This window comes from Meriones unguiculatus, chromosome 3 (genome assembly GCF_030254825.1).
Source record: "Meriones unguiculatus strain TT.TT164.6M chromosome 3, Bangor_MerUng_6.1, whole genome shotgun sequence".
NCBI lineage: Eukaryota > Metazoa > Chordata > Mammalia > Rodentia > Muridae > Meriones > Meriones unguiculatus.
The window spans coordinates 90,741,311-90,758,338 of record NC_083351.1 but is presented as its reverse complement, the minus strand read 5'-3'; the positions used below and the strand labels follow the sequence as shown (position 1 = coordinate 90,758,338).

General features: G+C 40.3%; 1 protein-coding gene across 6 annotated transcripts in view; it reads left to right on the top strand.

Moving 5' to 3' along the window:
• Nucleotides 1–15,372: 15,372 nt before the first annotated feature.
• The window catches only part of Fam240b (family with sequence similarity 240 member B), a 46,964-nt gene continuing 45,308 nt past the window's right edge, over nt 15,373–17,028 (top strand). For 2 of the 6 annotated variants that reach the window (XM_060378702.1, XM_060378698.1), the window contains exon 1: nt 15,373–15,486. The gene's annotated coding sequence lies outside the window, so the exon portion shown is untranslated. Of the gene's footprint in view, nt 15,565–17,028 lie in introns of all 6 variants that reach the window. The other 4 variants (XM_060378701.1, XM_060378699.1, XM_060378697.1 and 1 more) reach the window with 4 other exon arrangements.

The following is a 17,028-nucleotide window of genomic DNA, read 5'->3' as shown; positions in this document are numbered from 1 at the left end:
TGACTTCTTTCTGAATGTTTTGGGCGTGAATTGTGCCATGTATCAAGTGTTTATAGAAGAACCAGTTTGTCCACCTTATTGGCATTGTGTCCGCATCCACTAAAGCCGCCTGTTCATTCTTCTTTCCTGAATAAGCTGGTTTTCTTGTTTTGTTTTAATTTCTCTCTCTCTCTCTCTCTCTCTCTCTCTCTCTCTCTCTCTCTCTGTGTGTGTGTGTGTGTGTGTAGGTCTATTTGGAGCTGTAGTAGAACCTGAGATGGTATATACTATATTATAAAAAAATAGAAAATTAACTGTAATGTTTTCAAGATAAGGATGACATGAAGTAACAAAAATACTTTCAAACAGATCCAAAGATGAAAGAGAAGTAATTTATTGCTATTAGTAGTAGTAGAATTAGTAGTAATAGTAGTAGTAATAGCACCTGCAGGGAGACAGGTGCATCGTGCATAGACTGCACACGTTCTGTGATACTGGGGGGTCTCAGGGACTCTCTCTTCCCATGGTGGCTCAGGCTTTTGCTAATGTTAATGCAAAAATTATTTAATAATACTTGTTAAATATACAGTAGGAATGGCTACTTGTGAACATCACAAAAGGCGTAGGGCCACTAGAAAAGGATTTTGCAGGGATTAAATGAATTGGGTAGATGTGGACTTAAAGGCAAGGAACAAGGTAAAGTCAAAGAGTAATCAAAAAGAAACAGCAAAGGATTATGGCTAAACCAACTTAATGGGCCAGTCTTGTTGACAGGCCAAGGCTACTAGACACGACCTGGAAAATGGAGGAAGATATCTGATCAGATCTGAGTTTAACCAAATCCTGGGGCTTGGGGTTCCTGCCAAACTGACTAACAAGGAAATGTAGAATGGCCTTGAATTTTCAGGAATCTAATGCTTAGTAAACCAAATCATCCTTTTTAGTACCAAATAACAGTAAAAGCTGATGACCTGTTGACAGCCCTTATATAGCTCTCTAGAGTTACTTGATGAGATTAAAATGACTTTTTTCTATTTGCAAGTTGAAAGAAATCCATGCTTCCTTGACTCAGGAAATTTTATTCATATAAAGCAGAATTTAATAAAACACAGAATCAGTAAAGCAGTCCTGGGTTTGAACACAGACTCCACAGTTAGATGGCTCCTAGTAAGTCATTTAATGTCTCTGAATTTATTTACCTCTAAAAAGTTAAGAATATGAAAAACAACTCTTAAATATTTTTTGACAGGATCAAATGCTAAGTTTACATATAAGTTTCTAATGTATTTATTGCTGGGTGCCAGGAGCCAAAGCTATCTACTGAAGCCAAAGTCAAAAAAGTGAGCCAAAGCTATCTAGTGGAGACAAAGCCATTTACTGAAGCCAAAGCCAAGTAGTGAGCAAAGGTCATTTAGTGGAGACCTAAAGCTATTTAGTTGAAGAGTTACCTAGGACCCGAAATCGTGGGTGATAGATTGTGAGAACATCCGTCTGTTAGTTTTAGAGCATCCGTGAAATAGCTTAAGAAGACATCCTTACGGCATCTTGCAGGTACAATAGTTAACCCATGAAAGCACTCTTCCTATCTCCTGCAGCAGTAAATTAACCTTCCCCCTTTCCTGCCTTCTCCCTATATAAGTTGGGTAAAAATTTTTAATAAAAGGAAGCTTTGATCAGACAAACAGACTTGGCTTCCTTCCTTGCGCTTCTTGTCCCTTCCCCCCATTCCTTCCACTCTCCTCCCTTAGGAACCCACGTTGAAGCCCCGCTGGTCCGGGCAGCTGGGTATAAACTGAGCTCTTAATAAACATGTTTTCCTCTGCTTCATTTTTTTTTTGTTTGTTTGTTTTGTTTTTGCTTTTGTTTGTTGGTTTTTCAAGACAGGGTTTCTCTGTGTAGCCTTGGCTGTCCTGGACTTGCTTTGTAGACAAGGCTGGTCTTGAACTCACAGAAATCTGTCTGCCTCTGCCTCCCCGAGTGCTGGGATTACAGGTATGTGCCACTAAACCCAGCTTTCCTCTCCTTAAATGCTCAAAATAATGGTTGATGTTCACAATTCAGTCTTATGAAGTGGGAATTCTCGATATTAACATTTTAAATGAAGCGTGAAGAGTGAGCCGCTTTGGTATCTGCTCTCATAGTTCTCATTAAGCACCATGGGGTAGATTCAGACACTAACAAATATCAGTCGTATGGTGAACTGAAAGGTGACTATAGACAAAGCCCTCACAGGTAAACTAAAAGACATATAAGAAAATTAACAGTTGAATGACACAAATTAAGACCTTAATCATTGTTAAGATTTTAAATGTTAGCACAAGAGAAGGATCAACTTAAGCAAAATTCTAAGACTATTAATGAATATATCATAAAAAAAACAAATTATCTCAATGTATTTGACCAAGGATCCCTAATTTGTGTGAAAGAAAAGGGGCCACAAAGCCACAGCTGTTCTAATAGAGCAATGAAATGCTCACATCTGTCACTTTTCACGGGAAAATGCATAAAAATATGCACTTAATATTTTGTGTCAGACCGTAACACATGCTCTCAGTGGAGCCAATGGAAGTTAAGAAACACAGTCCCCTCTTTTTCTCATAAAGGTTGTTCCCAGAGGGTGAAAATAACTTCTCCAATTATGAAGCTACTCAGTTCTGCACCTAGCGAGGATTCTCCATCCATGCCTGCACCCACTACGTCTCCCTCTGCATACCACTGGCTCTGCACTGCCCAGAGTTAACGCATGCGGCTCTAAGCCAGTCTGCTTTCAGCAACTCACTTATAATGGAAGTATTTACTGTTTACCCTAACCAAGTGGCAAATGATACAAGTTCAGTGAGGGGTCCAAGAAGACCTGCAACCTAGCAGTGTGCATGTGTATGTGTATGTGTGTGCATTGGCAGGGATGGGGCACCAGCTGATGTCCAGCAGAGCCTGACACCTACTAGTGTGTATGAGGCAGTGAGTAGTATTCGACCTCACAGATCCTGCTACCCAGCAGTCAGTGTGGACAGCAGATGTGGGGAGATCCCCTACTGTAATTGTTGGCCAAAATATGCTGTCATTTTTCAGCAAGTCGCCCTTGATGGATAATTCCCACGGACCAGGGCCTCACACACAACGATCAGAATCAAACCTATCAGACAGCCCAGTTTCCCCTGCAACCCCATGCACACAGCAGGGTCCTACTGAATGTATTCTCTGTCCTTCACTACTCCATATAAACTGATAGGAATCAAAGCCCGACAGACAACCCTCACTGGGGACCATAACTCCTCACACAATTCTACATACTGGGATTTACTGGACACCCATGCTACCCTTTATACCATTCTAGCATCTCTACCTGATTGACAGCCTTCCCCAATGCTAACAACAGACATGTATTGTTATATTTTGGGGTTCTGTGCCACTTCCTGACATACACGGCTAGGTTCAGACAGTACTAGAACTCTCCATTTTGCCACCCAACATCAGTTGCTAAGTATCAGGCTCTGTCGGGTGAATCATGCTCTTGATGCACACATACTATTAGGTATCAGGATCTAGAGGGAAAATCATTATGTTGCCACACTTATATTTCTAGGTATCAGGCCCTGCTAGATGCTCAAACCACCACCTCACATACATTGCTCGGTTTTTAGCCCTACTGTAACTACTCCCATTACCACCACGGTACACAAATTGCTATATATCAGGTCCTGCTGGACCCCTTACCTTTCCCTCCCTATATGGACTGTTATATTCTTCCTCATTTCTCCTGTTACATATTGTCTGTCTCAGTGCCAACTCTAAATATTAAGTCAAAAAAAATTAAAAATAGGTCTATGAGGGAAGTAAATAATCAATAAATTCCTATATAAATAAAGGCAAGACAAATCAATCTAATGATGCACTTCAAGGTTATAAAATGAATAAACCAAATTCATAGCAGTGAATAACAATCAAAACATAATAATTATCAGAGATGACATTAATGAAATGGAAACAAAGAACAAAACAAAGGATGAAAGAAACAAAGAGTTGGTTACTAGACAGAATAAGTAAAACTGACAAATTCTTCTACAAACTAACCAAATGAGAGAAGACGCAATTTATTAAAAATCAGGCTTGAACAAAAGTGATGTTTCAGCAGCTGACACTAAAATCAAGAAGATCATTAGGGAAAATGGAAAAAAGGGAGGACCCTCTAGGGAAAGGAAGGGATGTAAATATAGAAGAAAAAGGGGGATAAATAAAAATAAAAACAAGCATGGCTGCAAACGCCACAAAGAATCATACTTTTAACTATTTACCCTTAAAAAGCCCTATAATGAACATAATTGAGTGTATAAATATACATGTGTGGTTAGTTTTAATGAACTTTTCTCATCTGGGCTTAAGTTGCTCCCTCCAAGAGCTAAAGACCACCTAACAAACCCCCAATAACAGACACGAGAAGCCTTCTTCTGAGCTGTTAGCCAGTCCTGTCTAAAAGACTCTCCCAAATACCCAAAGTGTATAGTCTATTGATGCTGCCCTTGGCTATCCAACCCCAGAGGTGGAAGGCAGGCCCCTGTCGCTGAAGACACTATGCACTTCAGAAACAGGACTCAGAGTTCTTTGAGCTCAAGATAACCTGAATTTCCCCTCCCCAAGGACTAGTTTTTATGGTACCAGAAGGTGCTATTCAAGCTTCCAAAAAGAGAGACAACCAACAGTTACACCCAGCTATAAAACCCATCAACTGTATTACTGGCCAGCATGGCATGATAAAAACAGGCGCAGTAGTGGCGCACACTCTGGCAGTAACCAGTGGCTCCCTAATTGAAATGAAGACCTGCTCAACAAGAGGGATATCATGTCTGGTACTGGAAACCTCGCTAGCTAATCAGTGCTACTGAAATCACGGTTATTGGGGGGGGGGGGGGGAAATCTACAACTACTAACTTTCAAAACCAGCATAATCCCTAACAACAGTTTATAAACATGCGTCTTTATCTGCGGGTGCACAAATAAGTGTAGTCTTTACTCCTCATCAAGGAAACTTATCTTTGAAACTGACGGAGACTGCCATAGAAAACTACAACCAATTAAAATGCAGAGTTGTGGAGCCCAGTCTCAATGGATACATCCACAAAATGTTCCCACACGTAAGACACAGGGAACGTTGTAGAAGGGGGCTGGAAAGCTTTTAGAGACAAAGGATCAGGGAGTTTGCTGTGAGATTGTGTTTCCTAATGACATCAGAAGCTCAGAAAGCTGTACCTATAAAGTCTCACCAATATGACTGTCCAAACATGAGCTGAACAAGGAAGACACCAATGAACATGCCAAACTGCACGGAGAAAAGCTCATGAGACCTCCGCTACACACAGGTAAATCTGGGAGGCGAAGAGGTGACCCTCCCCAGGAAGAGCACAGCAATTGGTTATCTACTTCTAGCTGGTCACTCTGAAAACATACATCCAAGTAACATTATATGTGCTCAACAGATATTTGGGGATACATATGTGTGTGCAAATACCTATGTGCATGCAAGAACAACTGATGGGAAAACGGAAATCATTAATTTGAGGGAGTGTGGGGAGGGGCTTACGGGAGTGCTTGGCAGGAAGGAAGTTTTGTTGAAATTAAAATATAATCTCAAAAATCATTAGGAAGTATTTTGAAAACACATTTTAGTCAACTGTAGAAGAAATGGACCAATTTCTAGAAACAACCTACCCAAATTGAGATAAGAAAAATCAAAGCATGCAAAAAGAACAATATAACAATAACTAGGGACAATATTGAAATATTAATGAAAAAAATCTACCATAAAGAAAAGTCCAGGACCACACAGATCGGCAGATAGAGTCTACCAGAGCATTAAAAGAATTAACACCAATACTTCACAGACTATTCCATAAGACAGAAAGGGAAGGGAAACTTCCAGGTTCGTTCACAAGCCAGTATCACCCTGATACCAAGTAAAGACATTACAAACAGAAAATATTATAAAAAATGTCCTTAATGAACATAGATGTAAAAATCCAAAATGAGAGTACTCAATACTTTACAATTTAACAATACATTTAAAAGCTCATACTCCATGGAATGCATCCAGGAATGCAAAGATGGCTCCACATAAGCAGACAATACAGCATATAAATAAAATCAAGGGCAACACAATCATCCCCAAAGAATCAGCACTTTTCCGTATCTAGAGATGTGTCTAATGGGACAAACCGGCTCCACAAACATCACTGTTTTCTATCATATTTGCTATCAGTGGGTGAGGCAAGGGATCTGAATGCAGAAAGGAAACCAACAGAAATACGAGAGAGGTCAGGGGTTAGCCAGCACAGACTGCCCACAGAGTGAAGAACAGAGCCTGGCAAGGATTCAGTATCTACGCTTTCGGAGCATTATGGTTCTCCATTGAAGCAGCGTGTAGGAACAGAGAGCAGAGGCATGAAACTCATCCCAAAGCGGCTTTGACAACCCTCCAAACAAAGCCGATGGGAAGGACTAACGGAAAGAGCAGTGTCTTGGGCAGGCTGTACCGGAATGTTAGGTAAGAGACCAGTGAACACCTTCTTGGACTCCAGCGTCCTTGCAGTGAAGGCTCATGTCAAAGACTGCAAGCAACTGTCTCAGGAACTCTTCCCCACGTCCAACCCTGAATCCTTGGTCACATGCTCACACAGTGGCCAATCACACTGGTAGGTGGGGTGGGCTCTGCTGATTGGTCAGGTTGGAATCACGTGTTCTTTCCCTGTAGGTGCGAAGGAATTGCTCGTCTTGGATCCTGGTCTCGCTGCAGAACTCAAGACCGCGCTGCTTCCCTTCCAGGCTCCATTCATTTTGAAACAGACTTACTCTTTTAGGCTCAGACTCTTCATTGGCGCTCAGCAAGTCACTAACTTCCCGCAAGATAGTCTAATGCTTGTTCTGGAGAAAACAGAGCAAAACAACATACCTGCTCGAGGCACGGTGGTTGGGGGTGGGGTGCGCTACTCCAGAAGCAGACCACACCCTTGACCGTTTGTCTCATTGACTTTACTAAAGTGTTTCATGAAAATAAATGGATCTCCTTTATTTTCTGAAAATACTTTAGTTAAAATTCTTGAGATTATATAAATTGGCATATGACTTCAATAAACATTAGAGTTCCTTTGTACTTATTTTTTGCGGTGTCTAAAAATGTTCATGTTTCATGAAACTATAGTACAAACAAGACACCCTGTCTTGTTCAGTGTTGAGGTTATACAAGTGTGGGCGCGTTTGCATCTGTGGACGTATATATGTGTCCACAGTGAAGAAGCGAACAGTTCCGTCAACGTGTGTGTGTGTGTGTGTGTGTGTTCATGTTTACTTTTGCCTTCATAATCTTTCCATTCCCTGGCAAGAACTGAGCAGACTTCCATTTCCTTTTGAAAATTGTATAGAAATAGAACCATGAAGTATGGGCCGGCGTAGTTCCTTCGTCAGTGCTTACCGCTTTCGAAGAGCGCTTTTTCTTAGTGGTGCATCAACCACAACTTGCCCCGTTACCTGGCATACAGCACATGTATTTATTGTAATCTAGGACTATTATACACACATTTCTCAGTGTTGGCAGCCGTGACTCCAGCGGCCTGTTTTGATTTTTAAATCTTGGCAGAGAGATAGCTTTTAGCAGGCCTTTACTAATGGCAGAGGAGAACTTGCAAGTCCATCTCCTTTTGTTTGTGACAGCAGGTGGGATAGCTTGTGAGGGTCACACCTCTTCCTCAGGCTCCTTGTGGAAATTAACCCATTGTTCTGAGATGTTTTACTGGTTAAAAGAAACTCCTCACAAAAGAGGTCAGAGGGCTGGAGGCAGAGGAGGAGGCAGAGACTTGAGACTTGCTGCTTGTGCTGCTTGCTGCAGCAGCCTGCCTTCTGCTGTGGCTGTCCAGTCTGGACCTTTAAAAAGTTTCCTGTGTGCTGTGTGTTTACTTTATTAATTTTAATCCTCACTCCGGACTCAAGAACCGTTCGACTCTGCTGGCTGGCTCCGGCTCAGAACATTCATGTACAGAGTTTGGTGTGAACTACATTCTCACTTCTCAAGATAAATGCTTCAGGTGCCATTTCTGAGTCATAAACTATGGTTTATATTTTTGTTTCTAAATTTTAAAGGTGCAAAATTACTTTACAGAATGTGTTAATGTGTTTTCCACCTTTTGAAATACATTCCATTGATCATGTTCACATCTCATGTCACCTTATGTTTAAATTTGCCAGGTATTTTAACCTGTATTCTGTATGGAGGATTTTTGGTTCCCTCATTCCTTTTTGCTGACTAACTTATAGTATAGCATGTTAATACTTTGGTTTATTAGTGTTAAAATCCATGTGTTATTGTATTAGGCTGTTCTAAGTACTACAGTGTGCATCTTATAATGTGCTTCATGTTACTCCTAATGTAATTGCGGTGTAACAAAGAAATTTTGTACTGGGCGGGGTGTGGTGGCACACGCCTTTAAACCCAGCACTCCGGAGGCAGAAGCAGGTGGATCTCTGTGTTATAGGCCAGCCTGGTCTGCAAAGTGAGACCAGGGCAGCCAGGACTACCTGGAGAAACCCTGTCTCAAAAAGAATCCAAAAAAAATAAAGCATATTACAGGAGCCCCATTGCTTGTGACCAACTGTGTTGTTACTGCCATGTATGTTAATGTGATACAGTTGTTGTGTGTTGTTACTGCCATGTATGTTAATGTGATACAGTTGTTGTGTGTTGTTACTGCCATGTATGTTAATGTGATACAGCTGTTGTTTATGTCTTACTTTTCCCTCTTAAATATCTCTTGATTCCACTGACTTCCATCTCCATTGCCACTGCTATTACCCATCACAGATTAACCTCTTTGTATTCCTGGGCTCCCCATGTATTTTATTATTATTCCACCTAGGTAGATCTAATTAAAATCAGAGCAGAGGGTCCAGATGACTGAAGGTCTAAGGCATCAAACTAAAATTTGGATAACTTATCCCCATATTAAAATATTTTATTACAAACTGCAGTCATTTTAAAGCTAACTGCAAACTCTTTGAAAGTGCACATAGAGACCTGGGTTCTCTAACTCTCATTTGAACCTAGATGGGCTAGCAACTATTTAAGGTAGAGCGGCAAGGATGTCTATGACTTCAGGGTCACCAAAGGCCGTTATTAGCCTTGTTTCTGGAAGCATTTTCTCTGAAGCTCGAGCTACTATTTAAAATACTAGCTACTTTTAATAACCATATGTAGTCATATAGCCCAGAAGATGCTGTTAGTTTCCATATATTTGAGGCAGAAACAGAGTTACAAAATAGCTTCAAGGTGGTAGTGGGGAATCCCAACACTCAGGAGGCAGAGGTAGGGAGATCTCAGGGTTCCAGGCCAACATGATGCACAGAGCCAATTCCAGGGCCCTGAGGGTTACATAAAGAAATCTTTTCTTGAAAAGCCAACAAAACAAAACAAACAAAAAAGAAAAACAAAACCTTTCAAATTTCTACTTCAGTGTATAAACAACAAAAATAATGAACAAAGTTTAAACCAGAGCCTTGGTATTTATTATTAAATGTTAATATAGACCCCTCTTTAAAATAAAAATAGCCATTGGGGAAAAAAAATCAGCTGTCTTGACTTAATGCTCAGGACAACTGGTTAAAGAGATTTTAGGTAGCTTTTAATACAGCTCAGTGTTACTTTGATGAACACACATCTTTCAAAATTATCTACTCTAGGAGTGTTTAAAGGGCTTTTGTGATGGTTAAGTGAAAGATTAGAAAGTACAGAAGATGCCAACCAGAAGATGTTTTGCGATACATGGCATTACCACCTGACTAGAGTCGTCAGAACAAATATCTTTGACCTAATCAGTGATAGGCATTTGAGAAGACGCTGGGGAAAGTCAGAGATGGTTCAGAATAGAGCCTCAGGAGTGTCTTTAAGAGCAGGAATTACGTGTGTTAGCTGATGGTCCCTTTCCTTTGAGTAACATGTAAGGCAGAGTTCTCAATAATTGAGGGTCAAATGGGGACATGACTGAGTGAATTCCCTGGGATGGACCAATTCACTATGGCTTTCTGGGCAGTTTCTTCAGAGCCCATGTCTTTTTACAAAGCCTGAGACATCTGGTGGACTTTTGCCCTTGCAAGTTTACTTAGGTGATCTTGCAATTTACGTAGCTACGTAGTGGCATGGAGCATAGTAATAGGAGAATTTTAGCTTTACAAAGTTCAGAATCAAATCTTTTCTCCATAGTTTGCCCTAGCTGTTAATGACAGCTTGGGTGTAATTAGGTATTAGACTAAATGAAAGAAGTTTGGCACAGAGAAAGAGAGATTATGTGTGGTATGTATAAAACAGAAACAATTACCCTGTTTGATAAAAAGAGTGATGATTACTGGGCACTGAGAGGTGAGGAAATGGGGGTGCAGTGATTCAAAGAAAATGTCTTCTTAGTCATAAGATGAATAAATTTTGAAGATCTAACGTTCACCACAGTGAGTCAGGTAAATAATATGTAATAGAAATTCATTGTTCTGGGCCTAATCTTTAAAAAAATGCTTATCCTGAGGTTAGGGAGATGGTACATAAGGTAACATGCTTGCTGCACAAGCATGAGGACCTTAGTTCAGATTCCCAGCACCCACAGAAAAACCTGGGCCCAGAGGTGTGTTCCTGTCATGTCAGGGCTGAGGAAGCAAAGGCAGGTGGAATCTGGGGCCTTATTGGACAGCCAATGTAGTGGAATGGTAAGCTCAAGGTTCAGCAAGCGTTCTTGTCCCAGAAAACAGGGTGGGGAGGGCACAGTGGAGGAAGATCTCTGGCTTCAGTGCCCAGAGATGCTTTGTTCGAGAGAACTTACCTATAAATATCCTGAAGCTTCTATTGTTCTATAAAAAAAATAGCCACTAACTTCTCTGTGAAAACAACACACATTTACTACCTCACATAGTTTTGGTGAGTCAGAACTTACCATTGCCATACCACTATGGATAGCGTCCCTGGCCCCGATTCTGGTCATATCTCAAATGCTAACTGGACTTCAAATACTACAATAAATACAGATAAGGAGAAGTAAATATAAATAATTATATGTGATATATAAAATAAACTAAAACACCTATACTACCACAGAAACCTGACTTCCAGGCAGGAAGCATTTTTGGAGACAGTGCCATATAAATACATAAATCAATCTATGTGAAGATTGGGCCGTGGTAATAAAACAACTTTAAGTGCTTACACATCTCAAAAGTCAGCCTTAGCACATAGGAAGTTAGTACATTCCTGCTAAGTAGAGAAATACAGATCATTGTGAGAGTTAAAGTCATCTCTGTCAGATTCAACAGTGGTTTTATAAACACACAGATAAAAAAATAAGTAGATTCACATGAAAGTAATAAATGTGTTTGGAAATCTAATTACCAGGTGGTCTTAGGTGGAGCCAGGAAACAGGAAGGGAGATCACTGCAACTTTCTCCTAGTCTGCAACCAGAAGTGGACGCAAAGAGATAAAGCAAATGGCTAGGGAGGATGGAATGTATTTCAGCAGGCATTTAAGGTTGTATAGAAATCCTTACTCAGGTCTTTGTGTCTGTTTGTGTGCTACATGGATCAAACCCAGTGCTCTGCCCATGCTAAGCACCAAGCACCAATTATGTCCTCAGTTGATCAGTTATACGTAATGCCAACCACCTGTGAGGGCTGTCCCAAATAATTAAGAATACAGCATCCAATAAAGACAACTTTTATTGTATTTCTATCATCGATCTTTTTAAATATGAAAAACTAGTCAAATGCATATTAAATTATTTATAGCCACTTATTCTATAAAACAGAAAATTTCAAGGTAGTTATTGTATGAGACTTTTTGTACAAAATTGAATGCATGTCTAATAGCCACAATTTCCAACAGTAAGTCTTGGTTAGCTGCATATTGTTAAATTCTTATATTAGACATTTCTGTCTTCACTTTTATTCAGCAATTTGATCTAGTGCCCAGTCATAACCAGTGAATAGCCCAGTTATAGTGACAGCTCTCCTAGGCCTGCAAAACTGTGGCTGAGAAAACAGAGACAGATTTTTTAGTTCTTATATTCTGCCCTTTTTTTGTGTGTGTTGCACTCTGTGAAGCTAAAGCACATGATTACTTCTTATGACCTTTCCTTGGAATGGAAAAGAAATCCTCCTGAATTCCACATATCAACTCCTACAAGACTTCACACTGAGGATACCTCAATTCAAAAAATGTTATTCTGATTATTTCTTTAAAATATTATTTCATCCAAGGTCACAAATATATGAATTCATCTGAGCACCAAGTTCCCCTTTGAGCATAGAATACAATGCTGCCTCAGCATGGCATCCGAAAGCTCATAAAAGCAGACTTCCATTGCAAGTAATACTGTTCCCATCACTTGCCTTCTAGACTATCTGCAACAATAAGCATTATCCCTGCTCTACAGTCGTAATCTACATGTACATGTAACCTCCATTTTTGAAGGAAAAGGGCAATTTTATAAAATGTCACAGACATTTTACAGCTTGAAAGTCATTACAACTGATTTGCTTTCAGTATTGTCAAATATAATTTTGTTTGGAAATTAAATTTGCTATTTACCTGCATTTGTAAAATGAACAACCCTGTTCCTTTCATTTTTAAACTACAAGGCAGCAATAAGAAATATTTAAAACTTTCTAAATACACCCATTAATTATAATACAATTCAGCAAAGACAAGCTCTGCATCCATTATAACCTTTCAAATAGAGAAATACAGGCATGCCAGTTAAAAATGTAACATTATATTGGAAAAGCTGGCACATCTGGACCTGCCATTACAACTACCAGGAGGAAGCCAGCCAACTAAAGAAATAAATAGTTTTGTGTGGCAACTAGAATGAAAATACCATAGATCACAGGATGTGCTTAAATTAGCCTCAATATCTAACGTTTTACTCTGTTTTAAATAAATGAGTGAATGAAATAGTTAAATAGTCTTTTGAAGGAAATGTGAAGATGGATTGATGAAGAAAGGTGTGGCCTTAACAGGAGAGAGGAGGACAGAAATCAAAGGTCTCAGAGAAGAAACATCTTGGTCTGGCTGAAGAATAAAGAGCAAAATACAGAGAAGAAGGAAGCAAAGATAGTGGCTGAGCTTTGGGTCTGTGCTTCATTACCCTGTTTGTTTGCAGTGCGGGGAACTGAACCCACAGTTTGTGCCTACTAGGGAAGCACCTTCCACTGAGCTGCACCTCCAACCCAGTACAGGATTTTGAAAGGCCTGAAATTCTCAAATTAGGGCTTTGTCCTTTTGACAATTGAGAATCATGAAAAAACTTTAAGGGGGAGAGCTATATAATCATATTAGTGTTTAGTGAAATTCATATTTTAGATAACCTAATGCAGAAACATGCTAATGAGTGATAATTTTAATATCAGTTGTACTGCCACTGGCTACACTGAGAAGCGATATGGAGAAAAATATTTTATTGTCACATGATGATCTAACTTACTTTAGCTGTGTTATTCTTACTATGGGAAACGTAATTGTTTAAAGTATTATTATTTATTACATTTCAACAGTTACAAACCATAAAGTAAAATTTTTTTCAGTTGATGAGGTGATAAATCTTGACAAACGCATACAGTAAAATAGTATTCAGGGATAAAAAAGAAATGAAACACCTTGAAACAATACAGAGAGATTTTAAGTGCATGTCGCTAAGTGAAAAAAAGTATGGAAAAGTTGTTGGAATCATAGACAGTAGATACACTGATGTTTTTCTGGGAAGACTACAAATTTTTCATAGGCCAGTGCATTCTCAACCCTTTGTGTAATGTCTCGTGTGTGTGTGTGTGTGTGTGTGTGTGTGTGTGTGTGTGTGTTACTGGGGAGATGGCTCAGTCAAATGTTTGCCTTGAAAACAGGAAGGCATGAGTCTGATCCCTAGAACCTTGCAAAAAAGTACCAGGCATGGTGGTGTGTGCTTGTAACTCCAGTTCGGGGGCAGGGGGAAGAGTTCTTGGTTCTCATTGGCTATCTAGTCTGACTGACATGGTGAGTTCCAAGACAAATGACAAATCTTGTTTCAAAGGAGGCAGATGGATTGCTCAAAATAACACTCTAGTTTGCCATTCTAACATCTAGATACACATGTACACACAAACATTCTCTCCTAGAGACATGCACAAACACATAAACAAAACATAGTCATTATTATAAAATATTTACAAATAAATAGATATATATAAATGTTTTATAATTTACCCTGTCAGAATTATACCAACATACCAAAAGGGTTTTAATAAATACTTTTTGCTATATAATAATTTTGATATAACACAGAAAAGTAATCAAATTGAAATGACATAAAGAAATTCGAATTATTGAATAAAATGTCTTCATTTTATAAGTACAAATATTCTATTATAGCTTCAGAAAGTCTTAATGGCACATATTTCTGGCTGCCACAGGAAAGAAGATGCTCATTTTAAAATTTGATAAAATGATTATATTTTAGTGTTATGAAAGAACATAGCATTGAGTTACAGTCAAGGTGATAGCATACATACTGTGAATTCATGTTTATAGTTTGAGTTTGGTTCTTACCCTCAGCCAAACATCCCATGGCTGTTGACATTTTGGTTTAAAAATACAGCTGCTGTTACTTTTCTCTTGTGATAAAACACCACAACCAAGGAAACTTCTAGAAGAGTATATTTGGGCTGGGTAATTCTAGAGGGTTAGAGTCCATGACGGAAGAGTGAAGGCACGCTGGCAGAAGCGGAAAGCTGAGGCTCACGTCGTCAACTGCAGTCATTAAGCAGAGAACTAAACGTGGCATATGGCTTTCCACCTCATTCCCAGGGACATACTCCCTCTAGGAAGGCCACACATCTGGGTCTTGGGGGCGGGGTCTCATTAGAACCAGCACACACTATCAACACTGGGATTACTGCTCAAGCTGATTTTGACTGAGTATGTTTGTGAACTGAATGACTTCCTCTACTTCACGAACTCCTGCCGAGATAAGTAAGAACAAAGGCAACACAGTCACACAGACAGTACACAGCTTGGGAAATGTGGGTACCATACACAGTGCTCATGAGTCATTTCAGAAGAAAGATGGCAGACAAGTTATTTGTATGTTAAGTCTTGTAGGAAATGTCTGCAATGGTAAGGGCTACAGGCTCAGTACCGGCAGGTTGGGGACAACATTCCCAGTTCTCATTCATTTACTGTTGCATCGATGAGAACAGTGCCATGAGGTGGAAAAGGTTCGCGTTGCTGTGAGCGGCGTCTGTAAGCAAGTGGAGAGGTGCATTGCTGTGAGCGGCGTCTGTAAGCAAGCGGAGAGGTGCATTGCTGTGAGCGGCGTCTGTAAGCAAGCGGAGAGGTGCATTGCTGTGAGCAGCGTCTGTAAGCAAGCGGAGAGGTGCATTGCTGTGAGCGGTGTCTGTAAGCAAGCGGAGAGGTGCATTGCTGTGAGCGGCGTCTGTAAGCAAGCGGAAGCGGAGAGGTGCATTGCTGTGAGCGGCGTCTGTAAGCAAGCGGAGAGGTGCATTGCTGTGAGCGGCGTCTGTAAGCAAGCGGAGAGGTGTATGAGCCTTCAGCGAGTCAGCTATTGACATTTAGCTTATGACGAATAGAGTTGACTACTACAATACATGGCTAACAGCATGTGCCAAGATAGTATAGCGGGGACATTAACTTACGAGGTTAATGTGCACGGTACTCACTGCATCAGCTTTTCTAGGCCTGGTGTTGTGAGAAAAGGACTAACTTTCAAATCAAAGGTACTCTCCTGGTTCACTCTGCACAGCTTCCTTTGTGCCAAGCACCCATAGCTATCGATGCTGCCTTCAGTATCAAGTGTTGGTTATCAGCTAAACAGACCACATTTGGATGAGCACAAATCTTTATTGTTATTATTATTATTCACTTTGTAGCCCAGTTGCAGCCCCTTCCCTCCCTATTTAACACCCCTTTGTAATGGGCTGGAATACAAGTCTGTCAGTTTATTGGTCTTTGCTGCAGACTGAATATTCAATGAACCCCATAGGCTCATGTGTTTGAACATCGGGTCCCTACCTGGTGGCACTATTTGGGAAGATTATATATCCTTTAGGAACTGTAGCCTGGCTGGGAGAAGAGTATCACTGAGTAGGAATTTAGGGTATGTAGCCTGGCCCCACTTCTGGTTCTCTGCTTCCAGTGTGTGAACAAATCTAATTGTACACTTCTTTCAGATACTATCAGCCACAGTCATTTTATCAGAACTTACATTTATGCAAGTGATGAATTTTGTCAGATTTTTAAGTGTTTTAAGAATGCCTCGTTTTTTTTTTTTTTCAGCTATGTAATAACATAATAACCACATTTGGATAAGCACAAATCTTTATTGTTGTTGTTGTTGTTGTTGTTATTATTATTATTAATCCACTTTGTAGCCCAGTTGCAGCCCCCTCCCTCATCACCCTCCCTCCCTCTGCCCTCCCTATCCCTCTCCCTTAGTCCACTGATAGGGGAAGTCCTCCTCCCCTATTGTCTGACCCTAGCCTCTCAGGTCCCATCAGGGCTGTCTGAATCCTCTTCCTCTGTGGGCTGGCTAGGTCACCCTACCAGGGACATCTGTCCCAGCTTTCACTTTCAATTTGACTGGAACAGTGGTTCTCAAACTCCCTAATGCTGAGACCTGTCTCTAATAGTTCCTTGTGTTGTGGCGATCCTCAACTTTAAGTTTTTGTTGCTACTTTATGATGGTAACTTTGCTACTGTATTGTCGTAATGTAAATGCCTGTTTCCCCATGGTCTTAGGTGACCCCTGTAAAAGCGGTCTCGTCCCACAGGTTGAAAACCTCTGGCCTCGAGTCACCTGATTAGAGCTGATTTAAATTACCCATATCAGATGGGCCTGTTGTACATGGGGGAGGGGCACAGTCCTTATTGTTAAATGATGTAGAAGAGCCCGTCCACTGTGAGGGGCACCATCCTTAATCAAGAAGGTCAAGGAATGTATAAGAAAGTCAGCTAAGCAGGAAACAGAGCTAGCAAGAAGCAT